This window comes from Ahaetulla prasina, chromosome 7 (assembly GCF_028640845.1).
Source record: "Ahaetulla prasina isolate Xishuangbanna chromosome 7, ASM2864084v1, whole genome shotgun sequence".
Taxonomy (NCBI): domain Eukaryota; kingdom Metazoa; phylum Chordata; class Lepidosauria; order Squamata; family Colubridae; genus Ahaetulla; species Ahaetulla prasina.
In genome coordinates, this window is record NC_080545.1 from 36,899,086 (window position 1) to 36,919,536 (window position 20,451).

Below are 20,451 nucleotides of genomic sequence, written 5' to 3' on the forward strand. Positions count from 1 at the left end.
ATAAAATGTTTCAGACTGTTGTAAAATATCATGCTACACACATCTCCTGTGGTCATGGGGCTATTTTGGGCACTTGGTAGTTTATGGCATAAACTTATCTTTATGATTGGTCTTGTGACTGCAGTTTGTGATTTTGTTTGCAGGTTTCTGGCAAAAAAACTCTCATTTGTAAGAATGGGTTCACATTTACAATTATGGTGTTTGTTTAATGGCTATGGATTTGCTTAAAGACTGCTGCAAAAATGTAAAATTAAGTCCAGTTATGCCGATGCCTCGACTCATGACCCTAATGACTTGAAATCTGGTTCCAGTTGTGGCCGTAGGTTGATGATTAGCTGTAGTTTGATTTATTGTTGCTATTTTACATTTATGTTACTTTACTAAAACAAGACATTAATTACAATAGACGTATATGAAAATGTAAAAATAACAGACAACTGTGGCTTCAGCAAGATGGATATTTAGATGCAGTGGAAGCAGCACTGTTTTTCTTATTTAGGATGAATTTTTAAGCTAACTTGGATAGAACTGAAAACTTATTAAAGCTTTGCAAAATTAACTAAATTGACTCTAATATAGCTCGACTAAGTTTGACGTGATTGCATACAACTCTGGAATCTACTTTAAATGAATAAATTGAATCAGAATTAATCTGATTTACTGTAATAATACCATCATCCCAGAAACTCTTTTAACTACCAGCTACAGGTACTGAACAGACTTGTAAGTGGATCACAAGCTTCCTAACAAACAGGAAGCAGCAGGTGAAGCTAAGCAGGATCACATCAGATACCTGTACAATTAGCACAGGGGGCCCCCAAGGATGTGTGCTCTCCCCACTTCTCTTCTCTCTGTATACCAATGACTGCATCTCCAACGATCCATCTGTTAAACTACTGAAGTTCGCAGATGACACAACAGTGATCGGTCTCATTCGAGACAATGATGAATCCACGTACAGACGGGAGGTTGAACAACTAGCCTCGTGGTGCGACTGAAACAATCTGGAACTGAACACACTCAAAACCGAAGAAATGGTGGTAGACTTTAGGAAAAACCGTTCCATATTTCCACCTCTCACAATACTAGACAACACAGTATCAACAGTAGAAACCTTCAAATTTCTAGGTTCTACCATATTGCAAGATCTTAAATGGACAACAAGATCAAAAACATCATCAAAAAAGGACAGCAAAGAATGTTCTTTCTGCGCCAACTCAGAAAGCTCAAACTGCCCAAGGAGCTGCTGATTCAGTTCTACAGAGGCATTATTGAGTCTGTCATTTGTACCTCTATAACTGTCTGGTTTGGTTCTGCAACCCAACAAGACAGACACAGACTTCAGAGGATTATTAGAACTGCAGAAAAAATAACTGCTACCAACCTGCCTTCCATTGAGGACCTGTACACTGCACAAATCAAGAAGAGGGCCGTGAAAATATTTACAGATCTCTCACATCCTGGACATAAACTGTTTCAACTCCTATCCTCAAAACGACGCTATAGAGCACTGCACCCCAGAACAACTAGACATAAGAACAGTTTTTTCTGAACGCCATCACTCTGCTAAACAAATAATTCCCTCAACAATGTCAAACTATTTACTAAATCTGCACTATTAATCTTCTCATCGTTCCTATCACCCATGTCCTTCCATTTATGACTGTATGACTGTAACTTTGTTGCTGGTAATCCTTATGATTTATATTGATACTAATTGTTTCCTGATTGCTTATTTGTAGCCTACGACTATCATTAAGTGTTGTATCATTAAGTGTTAAATTTGTACCCTATGACCATCATTAAGTGTTGTAAGTGTTGTACCTTGATGAAGGTATCTTTTCTTTTATGTACACTGAGAGCATATGCACCAAGACAAATTCCTTGTGTGTCCAATCACACTTGGCCAATAAAATTCTATTCTATTCTATTCTAATCAGTATTTAAATGAATCCGACTGAAACTAGAAGGAGCAGATATGTTATCCTCCTTACAAATATGTTAGCTGTAAGCAGTAATAGTACCTTATTTGGTAAACCTAAGAAAAAGCAGCATTGATCTTTTATTGTTTACATTATGTCTAAAGATATTTTAATGGTGAAACCCATTATTTGTCCTTCCACATTGCAATAAAATTTTAACCCACAATTACAAAACTCAAGCGATTTATTGTAATTTTTCTTCTGATTTAGTTCAAAACCTTTTATATTTACTACCATGTATTTTAAAAAATAGCGGTATTGAATAAATTGGTTTTAAATCTCCATCCATCATTTTGCCTTTCCACTTATGCATGTAAAGAAAGTATTATCAGTCTGTTTTATATCAGTTTTTATTGTCATGTTTTTCTACATTTGTAGATTGATTTCTGAAAGTATATTAGATTTCTGTGTCTGCTTTTCAATCACAGAATATTCCATTAAACTGGGGATATGTTTTTTAAGGTGCCAGAAATTGCCCTTTAGTTTATTCCTACTTTTTAAATACAATGTATTTATAGTCAACTTGCCTCCTTTTAGTAAGGCCTGAACTTAATTATGCATGAACTCATATGTATCTTGTCAAAAAGTTGGAGTAACCATGGTGGCTCACTGGTTAGAATTACTTCTGCTGACTGCCAGCTACCAGCAGTTCGGCAGTTCGAATCTTACCGGCTCAAGGTTGACTCAGCCTTCCATCCTTCCAAGGTCAATAAAATAAGGATCCAGATTGTTTGGGGCAATATGCTGACTCTGTAATTGTCCTCAGTTATTGGATACAATGATTAAGTTGCATTTCTATTTATATGAAAATTAAATGAATAAGTAAATAAATATTTGATTAAAATAAAAAATGGGACTTCTTCCCTTCCTTTCCTTCCCAGTATTTTCTGTGATTACAATAGTTAGGACTGTCAAACTCCCGGCCCATGGGCTGGATGCGTCACACACTGGCTATGTCCATGCACAGTTTAGCAAAGGGGGAAAAGTCCCTATATGTCACGTGATGCTGCCGGGAAGACGTGATACCCCTGAGCTAGGATATCTGGTTTCAATGGGAAGCTCAAAGAAAAATCAATTTGCTTTTCTAGCAATTAGCTAAATTGAGTATGAGTATGAGTAATCAACAGAGTATGATTACTAACAACACATGTTTCCATAGTATTTTGAAGTAATACTTAAAAAAAAAAGTCCCGACTGGTGCCTCTCTAAAATATAAGCATATGTATCTGATTATTTCAGATGATTTAATGCGATTGCAAAATACAACAGCGAGGTTAGTAGGTAGAGAAAGAGTAAATTTTGTAAAGAATATATTAGCAGATTTAACAAGAATATTCCTGTGAAGACTGGGTATTAAGAACATGCATAAGTGTTACTATCACTATGGAGATAATTAGAAAAAGGGGGAGCTGTATTTTGAAAAGCTCTAAGGTGATACTTTAAATGGTTAGAATCATATACCATACATAGACTTGTTAGCTAAACTAGCTTGGATTACATTTGATTGCCTACAGTTTAGCCAAAGGTCTCAGTTATCAACATTTGTACTGTTACATCCATACAAATCATTCTGTCCCTGTGTTCATGAAAGCAATGCATTTACAATATGACCCAAAATGCAGTATGATTTATTTCATGACTGCAATGAAACACATTTGCATGAGCTGAAAACATAAAGATGCAGCTCTCTGAAACAGCTAAAAAGTGCCTAAGAAGGTAGGTTAAAAGCAATTGTTTTTGTTGTTGCATAGCAAATCAGATTTGCAAAGAGAAAAAGGAAAGCTGCAGCTGTGGAGAATGGCAGGTTTGCCAATAACAATAGCTTTTCTACCTTGCTTCTGTACTGTAACCTAAAAAGGAATAATTGCCTTAAACTCATTTATTATCTTGAGTACAAAAAGTTGGGTTTTATTAGGGTTGCTTTCTTCCCATCTTTTAGAAAGGGCAGCTGATTTCTTGGCCAATCCTTGGCTTTGAGCCCCCATCCCTTCTCCTGACTTCTTTATGGGAAAGTGACTAGTTTCAGGAAGAGAAGTTGTTTTCTCTCTTGCCCCCTCCCTGCTTGCACTGAATACTGCAGAGCCAATATTAACTTTCAGAGAAAGAGCTGCTGGAGAGGGAGCAGGCTTCCTCTAAAAAATTTTTGTGGGCAGGAACGGAGCAAAAGCAGGCATTTGAGGAGATGTGTGATTCCTCAGCTTACACACACAAAATACTACACAAGAACTGTTTTGGAAAGCACGGTGCCACTTTCTATTCATACTGGAAGCCTATAGGAACAAGAAACTTTTTTTATTCAGATCCACTATTGATATCTTTATATTAAATATGTTAACAAGGTTTGGTTTGGTTTGGTTTGGTTTGGTTATGTTATGTCCTCTTCCTGTATCTGTGCCTGCACTACTTCTTATGCACATGAATACACACATCAAAGCTATCTTGTCAATCTTGCCTGTTTTATCCATTTGGTTCCTTCTAATTTAAGCACAGAAGGGACACGGTGGCTCAGGGGCTAGGACGTTGAGCTTGTCGATCGAAAGGTCGACAGCTCAGCGGTTCGAATCCCTAGTGCTGCCGTGTAATGGGGTGAGCTCCTGTTACTTGTCCCAGCTTCTGCCAACCTAGCAGTTTCGAAAGCACGTAAAAATGCAAGTAGAAAAAATAGGGACCACCTTTGGTGGGAAGGTAACAGCGTTCCGTGCGCCTTTGGTGTTGAGTCATGCCGGCCACATGATCACGGAGACGTATTCGGACAGCGCTGGCTCTTCGGCTTTGAAACGGAAATGAGCACCGCCCCCTAGAGTCGGCAACGACTAGCACATATGTGTGAGGGAAACCTTTACCTTTACCTAATTTAAGCACACAGCCCTATTGATTCAAATTATGCTACTGGTTAGAAGTAGGCAGAGCTAGTACAAATCAAGACCATTTCCTCACTCCCGTTTTCAAGCAAATATCTCAGATATTCCATAACAAGCAATAACAATAATATCAACATCAAAGAATGAATATACAGTCTTCTGACCCCAGGTTTTCTATCAGAAATTTTCTTTAATGGTTTATGTTATAATCCTTTCAATTACCAGAGGAGATGAGAACTGTCTTTTTTTAACCTTATATATGCCAGTTCCAGCTGCATTACTAATAGGGACATTGCCTTTCTGACTACCAGGTATGTGTGTGTGTGTGTGTGGAGTAATCTACAACAATTCTTAAAAGTCTGATCTGGGAGACATTAAATTGGAACGTGATTATCTTAATCAGCCTTCCTTTTCGGTAGCTGCTAGGTTACAGTATGACATGCAGTGGCATTTGCTGTAATTCAGCCCTTGGAAGGGGGTTAAAAATTGCCATGTGCTGCATGTAATTGGTTTCCAAACAGAGAAAGTGGGCTGTTTCATTTTGCCTTGAGGATACTGAGAATCCCTTTATTCAAGCCATTTGATGTATGTTTCAGCTTTCAGAAGTCTTGGGGAAGAAATAGATTGAGGATTTGATTGTGGATTGTTTGGAGCAGACAGGGATCCTTTGTATGTCTCACCAAAAGAGTAAAATCTGGAGGGGGAATATGGGAAATTGCTCAGGCTGAAAACTAGAGACAGAAAAGAAACATTTCACAAGCAAATAGCACAAGAACAGAACTTAGGATAAATAAGATACTTACCCTACAAAAGTAAATTTAGTCCTGGAATACTCGTGCATATTTTATTCCTTAATTCAGGTAGCCACATATTGATTTAAAGCTAGGAAGCTGAGTCGGTATCTGCACAGATAATATTAGTGCGGTCTCTATATCCTATAAGAGGAGAGAATCTCTGTTTAGCCTGCTAATTTCCTGTACTTTTTTCCAGAGCTCTGTACTGGCTTTCAGAAGCTCACAATCCAGGGAAGGAGGTGGAAGGGAGAGAGGGAGGGAGGGAGGGAGAGAGACTGAGAGGCTTCTAGCTTTTCTTCTTCTTTCTTTTCGTTTCCATGGTGGTTAGTGGTGCATCATTCACCCGATCAGTTGTCACAATGACATGGTGCTGCCTGCTCAGTGGTCATTAATAACTCTCCACTCCCCAGAGGGGAACCAATAGCTTTAGAGTGCCAAGATGTAGGACTTGCTGCTGCTCTAGGCTGGTTGGCTGAGACAACCTATCTTTTAGATGACATTACTGTTTAGGATACAAATACACGGAGCTCTCCTTTCTCTGCTTTCAGGCATTCTTTCACTGCACAGAATGAATCACTCTCCCCCTCTCCTCACACACTCACAGAGAAAGATCTACAATATGTTTATTAGCCTAATGTGTTTGAAACTCCCCTATTTGTTCTCCCTTATATTTTGCAACATGCATTGATTGAATGATAGAAAATGCATATTTACACACTCCTGAATATAAATATGGAGACACAAAACAGACATCAATGAAATTTGTAAGCAAACAGACTAGAAAGAAAGAAGACTCTTTCTCTCTCATCTATCTGAATTTATTTTTTTCTTTTGTTTTTTTTTTATGCTACTTTTCCTAAATAAGTAGCATTCTGAATATAGCTGAGTTTGAAAACATTCTTGTCAAAAAGAAACAATATTTACTTCAAATATTGATTATTTTTTTCTATAAAAGTGTTTACACAGAAAGAGAGAAACTCAAGCACATAAGAATTTGAAAATCAACAAGTAGAATTTGATTAAAAAAATTGGATTTACTATACTGTACATTTTTACTAATATACCTTCTTTTGAGATGCCACCCTCTAGTGGAAAAAAATAAAACTTAGCTTTCATTTCTTTTGGCTTGACAGTGTAGGAAGTTAGCACCCACCCCCCTCCTAGAAGAATGAAATATTTTAAGAAAATATTTAAAAAGGCAGAATATTATATTTCCCTGGATGAGAGAAATGGAGAAACATATTTATTTATTTATTTATTTTTGTCAGGTATCATACAAAAAAAGATTATATAGTATATAAACACATATATGAGTAAATATAAGGAGGTATAAGCATATATATATATATAGGAAGAAGAAAATAAAAAAAACCCATAGGACAGGAACGGTAGGCACGTTTGTGTGCTTATGCACGCCCCTTATGGTCCTCTTAGGAATGGGGTGAGGTCAATAGTAGAAAGTTTTTGGTTAAAGCTTTTAGGATTATGAGAAGAGACCACAGAGTCAGGTAAAGTATTCCAAGCACTGATTCTGTTACAGAAGTCATATTTTCTGCAATCTAGATTAAAGCGGTTGACATTAAGTTTAAATCTATTGGTTGCTCTAGTATTATTGCAATTAAAATGAAGTAGTCTTTAACAGGAAAGACATTACAATAGATGATTCTGTGAGTTAAACTTAGGTCTTGTCGAAGGCGACGGAGTTCCAAGTTTTCTAAACCTAGGATTTCAAGTCTGGTGGGATAGGGTATTTTATTGTTTTCAGAGGAATGGAGAACTCTTCTTGTAAAATATTTCTGGACACATTCAATTGTATTGATGTCAGAGATGTGGTGAGGGTTCCAAACAGGCGAGCTGTATTCTAGAATTGGTCTAGCAAATGTTTTATATGCTCTGGTTAGTAGTGTGGTGTTTTTGGAAAAGAAGCTGCGCAAAATTAGGTTTACAACCCTTAGAGCTTTTTTTGCTATGTAGTTGCAGTGGGCTTTGGCACTTCGATCATTTGACATGAAAACTCCAAGGTCTTTAATGGGATGGGGGTCGTCTGTAAGGTAATGTCCATCTAGTATGTACTTAGTTTTTGGGTTCTTTTTTCCTATATGTAAGACTGAGCTTTTGCTGGTTGAAATTTGGAGCTGCCAATTTTTAGACCAAGCGGTTAGATGATCAAGGTCGTTTTGAATGATAGAAGTATTGTCAGTGGTGTCAGATATGTGTTATCGGAGTTAACAAAAACTGAGCCAAAGAAAATGTTGAAGAGGTTTGCTTTAACTGTTTTGTCATTGCATTCTTTGTTGTTAGAATCTTTTAGTGGTGGGATGGATCTTGAGTCTTTAAGTTTATTGTTAACAAAATTATAAAAGGCACGATTGGAATTTGTGCGCAGAAGGTTCTCTTCTTGCTTGGTGTGGTAATTTGTGCATTCAGTTTTTATTTGGTTGCATATGTTTCTGTAGCGGTTTTTGAAATTTGTAACATAGCCTTTTTTGTTTCTTTTCCAGAGGGATTTTTTTTTTGATTGAAGCTTTTTTATTGATATGGGTAGTTTGTTTTTCTTGATCATGGTAGTCATTTGTGGTACATATAGTTTAATGACTCTATTGATTTCAAGTAGGAAGACTCTATAGTGGTCTTCAGCGGTTATGCAGGTTGCAAACAGATTTTGCCAGTCCAGAAATGAAAGATCGTTGTTTATAAGGTCGTAATTGGCTTTTTTGAAGTTGTAGTTGGGAGTATTGTTGTTATGACGATTTAAGTATGGACGTATATTGAGATGAAAATCAATCATGCAGTGGTCACTGTTGGAAAAAGGTTCTTTAATTTGTAGTCCGTAAATTGAGTTTGAATTGTTGCAGAAGATGAGATCAAGGCAGTTGTTGAGTCTTGTATTGTTAGTTACAAGTTGTTCAAGACCTAGGTTTTAAGGAGAAAGCATTTAAAAAATTTAAAAAATTTTAAGGAGAAAGCAGCTCCCTGCAGTTTCCTGCCTCCCCCGCCCACCTTTGTCAATGGGCCATTAAGGCCTCAGCCAAGTTCACCCATTCCCCCACCTTTGTCAATGGGCCATCATCTGCAACACAATAGGACCCAGCTAACAACAGAAACTCACCACATGACACCTGGGAAGATTACATCAGCCAGCAAGGCTAGCTAAGACCCCCACCCCCTGGGAGTCTGACAACCAGTCAGGACACTCTTCTTGTGCCCCAGGAAATTCAAAGCTCAGAGAGAGCATAAAGCCAGTGTGCGCACAGCATCTCGCCCCTTTTCTGTTCAGGAACTCAAGCCATGTGATCCTGACCACCATTAAACCATCTTTCCAAGCAGTCTTCATGTTTCCAGTGTCTTTTTCCCCACTTGGAACTGAACCCTGATGGATATTTCTTTCAATAACAGCTACGTATACCTTTATTATAGAGATAGTATCTAGTGATTTTTGAAACATGGATGAATAGTATAAGAAGCCATTGTTCTGAATGCAACAATTATTCGTGAAAATATTTGTCTTCTATGAGTGCCTGTATTAATTTTATAATATATTAACCATTTATATTCTGAGTTCTTTGGGGAATTTGGAGATGGGATACCTACAAATAAATGCTAAACTGAACATTTAGTAAACTAATATTATTTATTTTTTAAAATAGTTTTTATTGAATATTTTACATTTTTAAAACCAAAAACATAATGAAAAAAGACAACCAAAAAAAGAAAAGAAGAAAAAGGAAAAAAAGGAAAGAAGACATACACATACACATACATCAAACATTAAAATACAAAATATAAAGCAAATATAACAACATTATATAATATATTTCAACTTTCTGCATCGACAGTTTCCTTGCTATTAAATTCAATCTTTCTAAATAATCCCGTATTCTTGTATAACCATATTGAGCATTTTTATATACAATTTTGTTTTATATTTATATTTACATCCTGTATATTGACATAGTCAGTATTTTATCCTTACCAATATTCAACACTCTTAAATTTCTGCAAGTCAAAATTTACATTCTTATTACTCATTTTGATTTCTATTTTCTAGCCACACATAAAATCTGTTCCACACTTTGTAGTAATCCAAATCATCTTTTTCTTTAATCTCCATTGTCATTTTATCCATTGTAGCACATTCGAGGATTTTTTAAATTATTATTTCTTCCGGTGGTGTGTTAATCTGTTTCCACATTTGTACCAGAGCAATTCTGGCCACTGTTAATATGTGCAACATTATATAGTACAGACTTTTTTCAGTTTCCTTATCAATCATTCCTAGAAGAAACACCTCTGGTTTAAAATCAATCTTCTGGAGTGTAATCTCTTCTAACCATCTTCTGATTTTATGCCAAAAAATAATACTGGGGCACATTCACCACATGTGGTAGTATGTTCCTAATTTGTGGCCACATCTCCAACATTTAGGTGACAGATTGGGGTACATTTTTGCCAATCTCGCTGGTGCTAAATGCCACCTATAAAAATTTTATAGACATTTTCTTTATATGTTACTGCCATAGTCAATTTGTAATTTGTTTCCCAAAATTTTCCCCATTTTTCCAATTTTATAGTATATTCAAAATTCCTAGCCCAACTTATCATCATTTCTTTCACTGTCTCTTCTTCCAATTTGTATCTTAAAAGTTAATTATAAATATTTGTAATCATTTTTCTCCTAATAATATTTTATCTAATTCCGATTGTTTCCTGTTTATGCCAAATTGTTTCTTATCTTTTTAAAATCTAGTTTTAATTTGCAAATATGGCCACCAATCCAAATTTATTCCTTGTTTTTTCAGGTCTTGTACTGATTTCAATTCTCCTTTTGTATCTAATAATTCTATGTATCTCACCATTTTGTCTAGATCTGTGATATTAGGATATATCATTGCTTCCATTGTAGACAACCAAATTGGGATCTTTGTATAATGATTATTTTTGATCTTTTCCTAAACTTTCAGTAGGGCATCTCTTAGCATATGTCTTTGAAAGTAGGTATGTGATTTATTTTTCCCATTCCAAAAAAAGCCATGCCACCCTAGTTGGAGGTTATGGCCTTCTATTGTTAGTATTAGTTTATTCTTAAAATGTATCCAATCTTTAATCCATGTTAGGGATGCTGCTTGATAGTAAAGTTCCCATTCTGATAAACTGAAACCTCCTTTCCTTCTACTATCTTGCAGTAATTTGAATTTGATGCACATTTTTTCCCTACCAATATAAATTTTGATGTCATTTTATTTAATTGTTCAAATAATTTTTTTCCTAGTTTTATTGGTACCATTTGAAATAGATAAAGTAGCTTGGGTAGTGTGTTCATTTTGATTGTCAAAATTCTGCCAATTAGTGATATAGATAATTTAGTCCAATTATCCAGATCTTTTTGTATTTGTACTAGAAGTGTGTTGTAGTTATCCCTCTTTATTGTGGTACATTTTTCAAATAGCCAAATTCCTAAATATTTAAATTTTTTTGCTCTCAAAATTCCAAGTTTCTCCTCTAGTTCTTCTGTCAGAGCTGTGAAGTCCTGCCCCTGTTGCTAGGGGCTTCCAGCTTTTGACTCAGTCCTTCAGATTGGACAGACTTGTGGAATTGCATCTCTGCTTTCTTCTAACTGACTGTTAGAGTTTTGACACTTCTAATTGTGAGTGACAGGGCTGATTCACTTTTGTGGATTGAGCCCTTTCCCTGCAGCTAGCTTAGGCTAGTCTGCTTTAGGGGAGTTTTTTCTCTCTGCTTCCCTTATCTTGAGCTGTGAGTCCCTCCGTTGAACAGGCAGGCATTCTCCGTATTGGTGGAGACAGCAGCCAGGAATGGGTTGCGCTGATCCTTCAGATTGGTGGACTGAGTCTGATAAAGTTGATAAGTCCTGCCTCTGTTTCTAGGGATCCAGCTTTTGACTCAGTCCATCAGACTGGACAGACACACCGAGAGTTGCTCTTCATTCCTGACTGCTATTTTCACCTCTTTTTCTGGTTTTGACTTTGGACTGTTTATAGACTAACCTTGTTGGATTTGTGAGTTACATCTTTGACTTCGGAATGTGGAAAGTCCCCACAGGTTGGAGCTTCGGCTCTGACAGGGTCTGGGGCCTCACGGCTGCCTGAAAAGTCCCTTTCGAATTATATTGAACTCTATTAAGGGCTTTTTCCTTGTTCCGTTTAATAACAGGCGATCCAGGACTGAGTGGCAGAGTCTAGCGCTCCCAAAGGCTGCTGCCGGTCGGATAGTGGAGCTTCGCACTCCCGAGACCAGAGGGAAGTCGGATTGCGAGCCTTTCGGCTTTTTGCAGGAGCTTATCGGGCGGCTTGTTTGAGTGACAGAAGCGTCTTCTGCCTGAACGGACCTTTCTGATGGAGCTTTCTTGCACTCCTTTTGGCCCTCCTGCATTGGCCATAGCCCTGGGACTGCTTCCCTCATTGTAAAAGACCGGCTTCGGCTGGGATGGATCAGCGGCAGTGGCAATTCTCACTATGGAACTTCGCGCTCTTTTTTACTGCGATCGCCATTTTGAAAATGGCTGCCAACGATTTAGCACCATTTTGCCTGACTGGTACCTGGCCAGCCAGCATTCATGGGTCTGTTTCCTCCTAACCTGTTTAAATTGCTGCTCTTCAAGGCCACCAAGGTGGCTCAGATTCACTCTCCAGCAGGCAAGGCTGCCTCTACTCCGTCGTGAGGACCGGTGGATTCACTGTTTTCTGATTGAGCTGTGGACATGATACCAGCCCCTCGTTTGTTTGTCGACGTTGTCAAGCGGCAGTGGTAATCCCCTATGGCAGCTCCACTTCCGTCGTCTACCGATAAGCGTCATTTCAATGTAGCTTCCGATTTGGCGTCAATATTGCAATCGCCCACAGTGGATGCTCCCATTGTCGCTTCCTTCTTCTATTCTGGGCCAGCCTGAAAAGGCCTTGGGACCTGATGACAGGCGACCAAATCAGGTGCTAGAGAGGGCGCACCAAGAGGCCGCTTGGGCCATTTCATCTGCTGCCACGGCCTCGTTTTTTAACAGAGCCACGTTACTATGGCTTAAACAATCGCAAGAAAAGCTCCCACCAGAGGACACTAGGGCTCAACAGGACCTCAACAAAATTGTTGCAGCCGTGCAATTTTCGGCAGATGCTACCTTGCATTCGGCTTGCTTTGCCTCTCGGGCTATGCCTTCTGCAGTTGCAGCCCGGCATCTGCTATGGTTACGTAATTGGCAGGCAGATGCACACCATAAATGGCAACTGGCATGTGCTCTCTTGGTGAGAACAAATTGTTTGGAGATGCCCTGGAACCGCTACTTATCGAAACGAGAGATAAGAGAAAATTTTTGCCTACGGCCCAAGGCTGAGGGGAATCCCGTTTTCTTCCCTTTTCCCATTGCCCTTCCTTTCAGGGGTCAGACTGGGGGGCTGGGTCTTCCCATTTTCAGGGGTCATATGGTTCCAGGCAGAGGCGATCACAGGACAAGCCTGTCCGGGGTAGACCGTATATGAGTAAATGGCCCTTTCGCAGGGGAGGAAGTCATTCGTTCCAGTGCTGCCATTAACTACCACTGTAGTTCTCCTATTGGCAGCAGATTGGCTCTCTATGCCGACTGTTGGGACAAGACTACATCTGACTGCTGAGCAGGGATACGGTAAGATCTGGTCTATCCCTTGAATTTGTCTCCCTTCCTCATAAATTCTTTATTCACTGCCCAGTGTCTCGTGACGCAAACCAGAGGGTCCTCGTATCAGCTGCGGTACAACACCTTCTATAGATAAATGCAATTCAGAAGGTGCCGGAGGATCAACACGGGCTAGGGTTTTATTCCCTATTGTTTCTGGTTCCGAAATCCTCAGGGGGGGGGTGGAGACCTATTCTGGACCTTAAACGTTTGAACCAGTACATTATCTATAGAAGGTTCAAAATGCAGTCTCTACAATCTATTTTAGACGGCATCAGGAAGGGCGACTTCCTCACTTCCATTGATATTACTGAATATTCCGATTCTTCCTGCTCATCAGCGGGTTTTGTGGTTTTACTATAATGGCGTTCATTACCAATATCAGGCTTTGCCCTTTGGTCTCTCCTCTGCCCCCCCCCCCCCCCGGTGTTTTACTAAGGTCTTAGCTTCGTTAGCTGTTTCCCTTAGATCTCAGGCAATACATCTCCAGTGCTACCTGGATGACATCTTAATTTTATCCCATTCAGCACAGGGTGCCATTGTGGTTTTGCAAGTGGCACTACAATGTCTGGCAGATCACGGGTTTACCGTTAATAGAGAAAAGAGTCAATTGACTCCTGTGACCCGCATTCTTCATCTAGGAGCGGTAATTGATTCAGTTGAAGGCAGAATGTACCTATCCCGGGAGAGGCAGGATAGTTTGAGGGACTTGGTTGCTAGAGTCCAGTGTGAATGTAGGGTCTCCCTTTTCCTGCTCTCACAATTCCTGGGGTAGATGAACTCAACCATCTCCATCACCCCATGGGCCCGATTACATGCTAGGGACCTTCAATGGTTTCTTTTGCCATTCCAGAAGGTAGGCAGAGGCTCTTCATCAGCCAAGGACATCCTCCAGTCACTCAGCTGGTGGCGGTCACTGGCGTTTTCCAAAGGCTGTCTGTTCCACAATCCGCGACGGCTGGTTGTTATGACGGATGCCAGCCTATCCGGCTGGGGAGCTCATTTCCAGTCGAACTTGGCTCAGGGCGAATGGTCGGTCCACGAACAATGTCACAATATCAATTGGCTGGAGTTGCGGGTGGTTTATCTGGCGCTCTGTCACTTTCACAGGGCACTTTCCGGTGAGCATGTCTTGGTGCTCACAGTCAATATTGCCACAATGGCACATATAAACCAGCAAGGGGGCACCAGGTCCCAGGGTCTGATGTTGGAGGCCAAACGCTTGGCCCTCTGGTTGGAGGAACATCTTGCTTCTCTGACTGCCGAGCACATTTCTGGCACCTTCACTGTACAGGCAGATTGGTTGAGCCGCCAGAACATTGATCACTCGGAATGGCACCTGAATCCAGTGATCTTCAAGGCTCTGATAACACACTTTGTTGTTCCAGAGGTGGATCTTTTTGCGACCCAGTCGAATACCCAGCTCCCCCATTTTTTTGTGAGGTTACCGATGCCCCAGGCAGAGGGAGAGGACGCTCTCCGCAGCCCGTGGCCGAAGGGTCTTCTGTACGCCTTTCCGCCTCTACCTCTTCTGGCGAAGGTAGTGTGCAAAATTCTCAAGGAGCTGGCGGAGGTCATTCTTCTGGCGCCCCACTGGCCAAGGCAGCCTTCGTTTGCCAATCTAGTATCCCTATCGGTGGCTCCACCCTGGCAGATTCCCCTGAGCGTCGCTCCACTCAGCCAGGGGGTGGTAGTCCATCTGGATCTGCAATGGATACAACTGACCGCCTGGCACTTGAGCGGCGCACCCTGAAAGAGGACAACATCTCCTCCAGGCTTATCCGGACCATACAGGCTTCCTGTAGACCCTCTACGGAATGCATTTACTCTGCCACTTGGCAGGTCTTTTGTGCTTGGGGCGATCGAGTTGGGATTCTACCTCTTCAGGTGTCACATGTCCTGGAGTTTCTACAGGACAGACTGGATAAGGGACTTGTTCCTAATACTCTTAGGAGACAGGTGGCAGCTCTGGCTATGGTGTTGACTACAAAACATTCTCCTCCTTTATCATAGGATCCAGTGATTTGCCGATTTTTGAAGGGGCCACTAATTTGTGTCCTCCGGTCATGCATAGATATCCCTCTTGGGACCTCTCCATTGTTTTAAATTTGCTCACAGGGGCTCCTTATGAACCGTTATGTGAGGCCAGTTTACGTTTGTTATCATGCAAGATCACCTTTTTAATAGCGTTAACTTCCGCAAGGCGGATCTTGGAACTTGCAGCCCTCTCTATTCAGAAGTATCTTTGCATGTTTCACGTGGACCATGTAGTCCTCCGATTGGACCCGTCCTTTGTGCCTAAGCTTAATACATCTTTTCACAGGATGCAAGAGGTTGTGTTACCAGACTTCTGTCTTAACCCGGTGCATCCTTTGGAACGTCATTGGTATTCCTTGGACATTCAATGGGCTCTCCGTTTATACCTGAAGAGGACTGCTGACATATGTAGAACAGAGTCATTGTTTGTCTCCTTTATCCTCTTATCTTTAGGTGCCAAGGTGACATCTTCTACAATTGGCAGGTGGTTATGTCAAACAATCGCCAAGGCCTATGAATTGCAATCCCTTCCATGACCTGCATGTGCGATGGCACACTCAACCCACAGCATGGCGACATTGGCGGCCTGGGCAACATAGGCGTCATTGCAAGAGATCTGCAGGGACTACCCCTTCATCCTTTGTGAAACATTACAAGTTAGAAAGATTTTGTTGTGACCCAGGTTCCTGGACCCAGACTCCTGGACTCGGATGATTCAGAAAATGAGGGAGAAGACCTGGCAAGCCCTGCTTCTCTTGAGCCCTCTCCCTCCCTGGCACCCACTCAAAGGGAGGGGCCGGCAAGGCCTGATTCTCCCGGGCCTTCTTCTGATTTGGCAACGCCCCAAGAACAGTTTTGGAGGGACGCAAGATTACGAAGGCTTGATCGGCGTGCGCAGCAGCGGAAGAGTTGGGACAAAGCCAAGTCATAATTGTCATGCAGTGACATCTGCAGAGACTATAAATAGGAGGCGGGACTTCCTGGTTTTTTGTCTTGGACAAAGCAATGAATTTGGCGCGAGCTAATTCATGGAGGGAAGAATATATTCGTGAGTAATTCTGGCCTTATCTATAATTTCCTCATTATCTCCAGAAACTTGGCAGGCCCGTGGGTAGACGTGGCCAGGACATGTATCTATGTAAATAAAAGGAAAAAAAGGAAGGCCTCTGACGGACTCTTTGCTGGGAGTATTGGGGGAAGGGAAACAGAACAGATTTGCTTCTGCTGAAGCGGCCTTTGGGCGCAGGGTTTTACAGCAAGTTTTTACTGAAGGGGACTCTGGAGACCAGATGAGGACCCGCCTATAGTTAGGGACATGGAGCTTTGGTATGTCCCATTCCTGACTGCTGTCTCCACCAATACGGAGAAGGGGCATTGGTTCTTACCTGACACGCACCTTCTCGTTGAGTGGAGACAGCAGCCAGCCCCCCCCTTTTTTGTCTGGTCTGTGGGTATGTGGTCTACTTATCTTTCCTTTTTCGACGTGTCGAGTCTGCTTCTTCGTCTTCATCAAAAGCTGGATCCCTAGCAACAGAGGCAGGACTTATCAACTTTATCAGACTCAATCCTCTAATCTGAAGGATGAGTGCAACCCATTCCTGGCTGCTGTCTCCACTCAACGAGAAGGTGCGTGTCAGGCAAGAACCAATGCCCCTTCCGGAGCGGTGTGGAGTTTAGCACTCCCAGGAACAGCTTGGGAAGTGGCTTGTGCTCCCTGTGGCCGGAGGAGTAGTGTGGAGCTTTTGTGCTCCCCTGGTTGTCTGGTTGACGGCTTTCAAGATGTCTCTGCCATTGCTGCATTAAGGGAGTTTCGCGCTCCTTTGTGGGCTGCTCGAGCAGTCATGTGCTTTTGAAAGCTGTCAAATGCCACCCAACGCTTGTGGATTCAGTGGAGCTTTGCACTCTGTTTTTCACCAGCCTGCCTTGCTCGGCAGCAGCCCTTTGCATTGGATTTCCTCCCCGGCTTTGAGGCAGCTTTTTGGGAGCTTCGCACTCCAATTTGAGCTTCTAAGGTGAGTGGCCATTGAGAGGAGCTCTGTGCTCCCAGTTACAGCTGTCAGTTGCCAGCCACATTTTGTTTGTCGTTAAATTCAAACAGAGTGGTTTTTCTGCTGTCTAATAGGCCTCCAGGTTTTAACCTTTGCTTTTTGGAAGTTGCTGCATTTATTGACTCTGCTGCCTGGCTGGGAAGCCTGGAAGTTGGCCTGATCATCTACACTATTTTACAAGGCTGATTGCCTTTTTCAGCCATTGTGGGATTGCTGCCAGATCAGGCAGATTGCCTTTGGCAGCCATTTTACCCTGCTGACAGATCCTGCTGACAGGTTTGCAGATTGTCTTTTGACGGCCATTTTGTACTGCTGGCAGATTGAACAGACTGCCTTTGGCACCCATTTACTGGACTGCTTCTTAACATTTTCTTAACATTTCTTAACATTTTATTAAACATTCTTTAATAAACTTAAAGACTCAAGATCCATCCCACCACTAAAAGATTCTAACAACAAAGAATGCAATGACGAAACAGTTAAAGCAAACCTCTTCAACATTTTCTTTGGCTCAGTTTTTGTTAACTCCGATAACACATATCCGACATTCCACAAACGAACCAGCAATAATTATGATGATTTAACTCGTATAGATTACACAGAAGACAACGTTGGAAAAGCTCTTCACAACTTAAAACCATCGCTTTCTATTGGACCCGGTGGACTATGTGCATACTTCTTAAAAAAACTTTCCATTAATATAGCAGAACCCCTAAGTATTATCTTTGATAAAGCTTTCACTACCAATCAGAGACAGAGGGGATCTCAAGACAGGTCTTCCAGGGGCAGACCCTTTTTGACTAGACAGCCCTTTTGAGGGGGAGGAGGCTGGTCAATCAGCCAGCATTGTTAGCTGCATTTCTGGTCCTCCCATTGGCGGCAGATTGGCCCTTTTTGCTGACCTCTGGGAGAATCCTACTTCTGATAAATGGGTTAGGGATACTATTTATCCCTGGAATTTCTCTCCACTCCTCCTACATTTTTCATACGATGCCCGCTTTCTCGGGACAAGAATAAAAGATCCCTCATGGATTTTGCTATACAACATCTTTTGACAATTAGGGCAATCTAGAACATGCCTAAAGATCAATTCAGACGGGGATTTTATTCTCGTGTATTCCTTGTTCTTAAAGCGTTGGGGGTGTGTGTGTGTGGGGACTGATTCTGGACCTTAAATGTCTGAACCATTATATTGTATATAAACAGTTCAAAATGCAATCTTTACGATCCATTCTCGACAGCGTTAGGAGGAGCGACCTCCTCACCTCTATTGACCTCACTGAGGCCTAAATTCATATTCCCATTTTTCCCCCTCAAAGAAAATTTCTCAGATTTTGTTATGCGGGGGCCCATTATCAATACAGGGCTTTGCCCTTTGGGTTTTCTTCCCCATTGTTTCACCAAGGTTCTAGCATCCTTGGCCGCTCTCTCAGGGCCAGAGCTATCCGTTAACAGTGTTACTTAGATGACATTTTGATTTTGTCTCTCTCTGAACAACGAGCAGCCAAGGACCTCCAGGTAACACTTCAGGTCCTCTCTTCTCACGGGTTCTCCATTAATGTGGAGAAGAGTCACCTGACTCCTTCCACCCACCTGCTCCATTTGGGGGCAATAATTGATTCCTGTCGTGCCCCACTCCTCCGCTGACGGCCGGGTCAGGGAAATCCGAATCAGGCTTGCCTCTGCAGCTCTGCCCAAAGTCCTAGCAAAGTCCTCAGAGCAGGCAGGAGACCAGTAAGTGACTTCAGCAAGATAAGTTCGACTTTGCCTGACTCAGAGACTGCCAGAAAGCAGATCCTTTATATAGGCCATGGGGTGTGGCTCCATGACTCAGCACTCATTAAGGCCTGCCCCTCCCTTCCTTCTGTTGCCTCTGCCTATCCAATCTTCTGATGCGAGGGTCACTCCAATCAGCTGTTGGAAGTAAACTTTCCTCAGGCTCACATGCTGTGGAGGAGGGGGAGGGGTCCAGCTGCTCCGCCTGCCTGGGCATGGAGCCAGGGCTGGGGCCAGGGGGTGCTCCCTCCTCTGCAGCCTGCTTGGGCATGGAGCCAGGGCTGGGACCGGGAGGTGCCCCCTCCTCTGCAGCTTGTCTGGGCATGGAGCCAGGACTGGGGCCGGGAGGCATACATTCCTCTGTGTTCGGGAGCAGATAAGCAGACCCTGGCTGCGGTGAGAGTGGACAAGACACAACAGATTCCAGTGAAGGCAGGGTCTATTTGTCCCAGGAGCGTCACGATAGTCTGAGGGCCCTTGTGGCCAGAATTCAACAGGACCAAAAGACGTCCCCTTTCTTATTTTCTCAGCTCCTGGGTAAAATGATTTCGGCTATTTCCATCATTCCCTGGGCTCATTTACATGCTAGAGATCTTCAATAGTTCCTTTTACCATTCCAGAAGGCAGGCAGAGGAACATCAACAACCAATGTGTCGGTCTCGAAGTAGGTGCTCAGCTCCCTCACCTGGTGGTGGTTGCCAGCCATCACCAAGGGCTGCCAATTCCATGACCCCAAAGGCTGGTGGTGACATCGGACGCCAGCCTCTTCGGCTGGGGAGCACACTTCCAGATGCAAGTAGCACAGGGCAAGTGGAGTGCCCACGAGCAGCATCAAAACATCAACTAGCTAGAGTTGCAAGCGGTATATCTGGCTCTCCGGTACTTTTGGAGACATCTATCTGGCAGCCATGTCTAGTGCTCACAGACAATGTCGCTACAAAAGCACACATAAACCGTCCGGGAGGCACCAGGTCCAAGTCCCTAATCCTGGTGGCCAAAAGACTGGGGCTTTGGGCGGAGTGCACTTTTGCTGTTTGGCAGTGGAGGCCAACATAAAGGCGGACTGGCTAAGTCATCAGGCCATCAACCACTCAGAGTGGCGTCTGCACCCTTCGATCTTCAGAGCTCTGACGACCAAGTTCCACACCCTAGAGATAGACTTGTTTGTCTCAAGTGAACCCTCAGCTTCCGCATTTTTATTCATGGTTCCCAACGCCATAGGCAGAAGGAGTGGATGCTCTTTGGACCACGTGGCCAAGAGGGGTTCTTTATGTGTTTTCTCCAATTTCCCTC

The 20,451-nt window shown here is 42.2% G+C and overlaps 2 protein-coding genes across 10 annotated transcripts in view; one reads left to right on the forward strand and one right to left on the reverse strand.

Moving 5' to 3' along the window:
• LRRN3 (leucine rich repeat neuronal 3) overlaps positions 1–6,179 on the reverse strand; it is a 100,150-nt gene extending 93,971 nt beyond the window's left edge. For both annotated transcript variants that reach the window (XR_009156075.1, XM_058190776.1), the window contains exon 1: positions 5,647–6,179. The gene's annotated coding sequence lies outside the window, so the exon portion shown is untranslated. The remainder of the gene's footprint in view (positions 1–5,646) is intronic.
• IMMP2L (inner mitochondrial membrane peptidase subunit 2) overlaps positions 1–20,451 on the forward strand; it is a 530,240-nt gene that overhangs the window by 226,216 nt on the left and 283,573 nt on the right. The window lies entirely within an intron of this gene.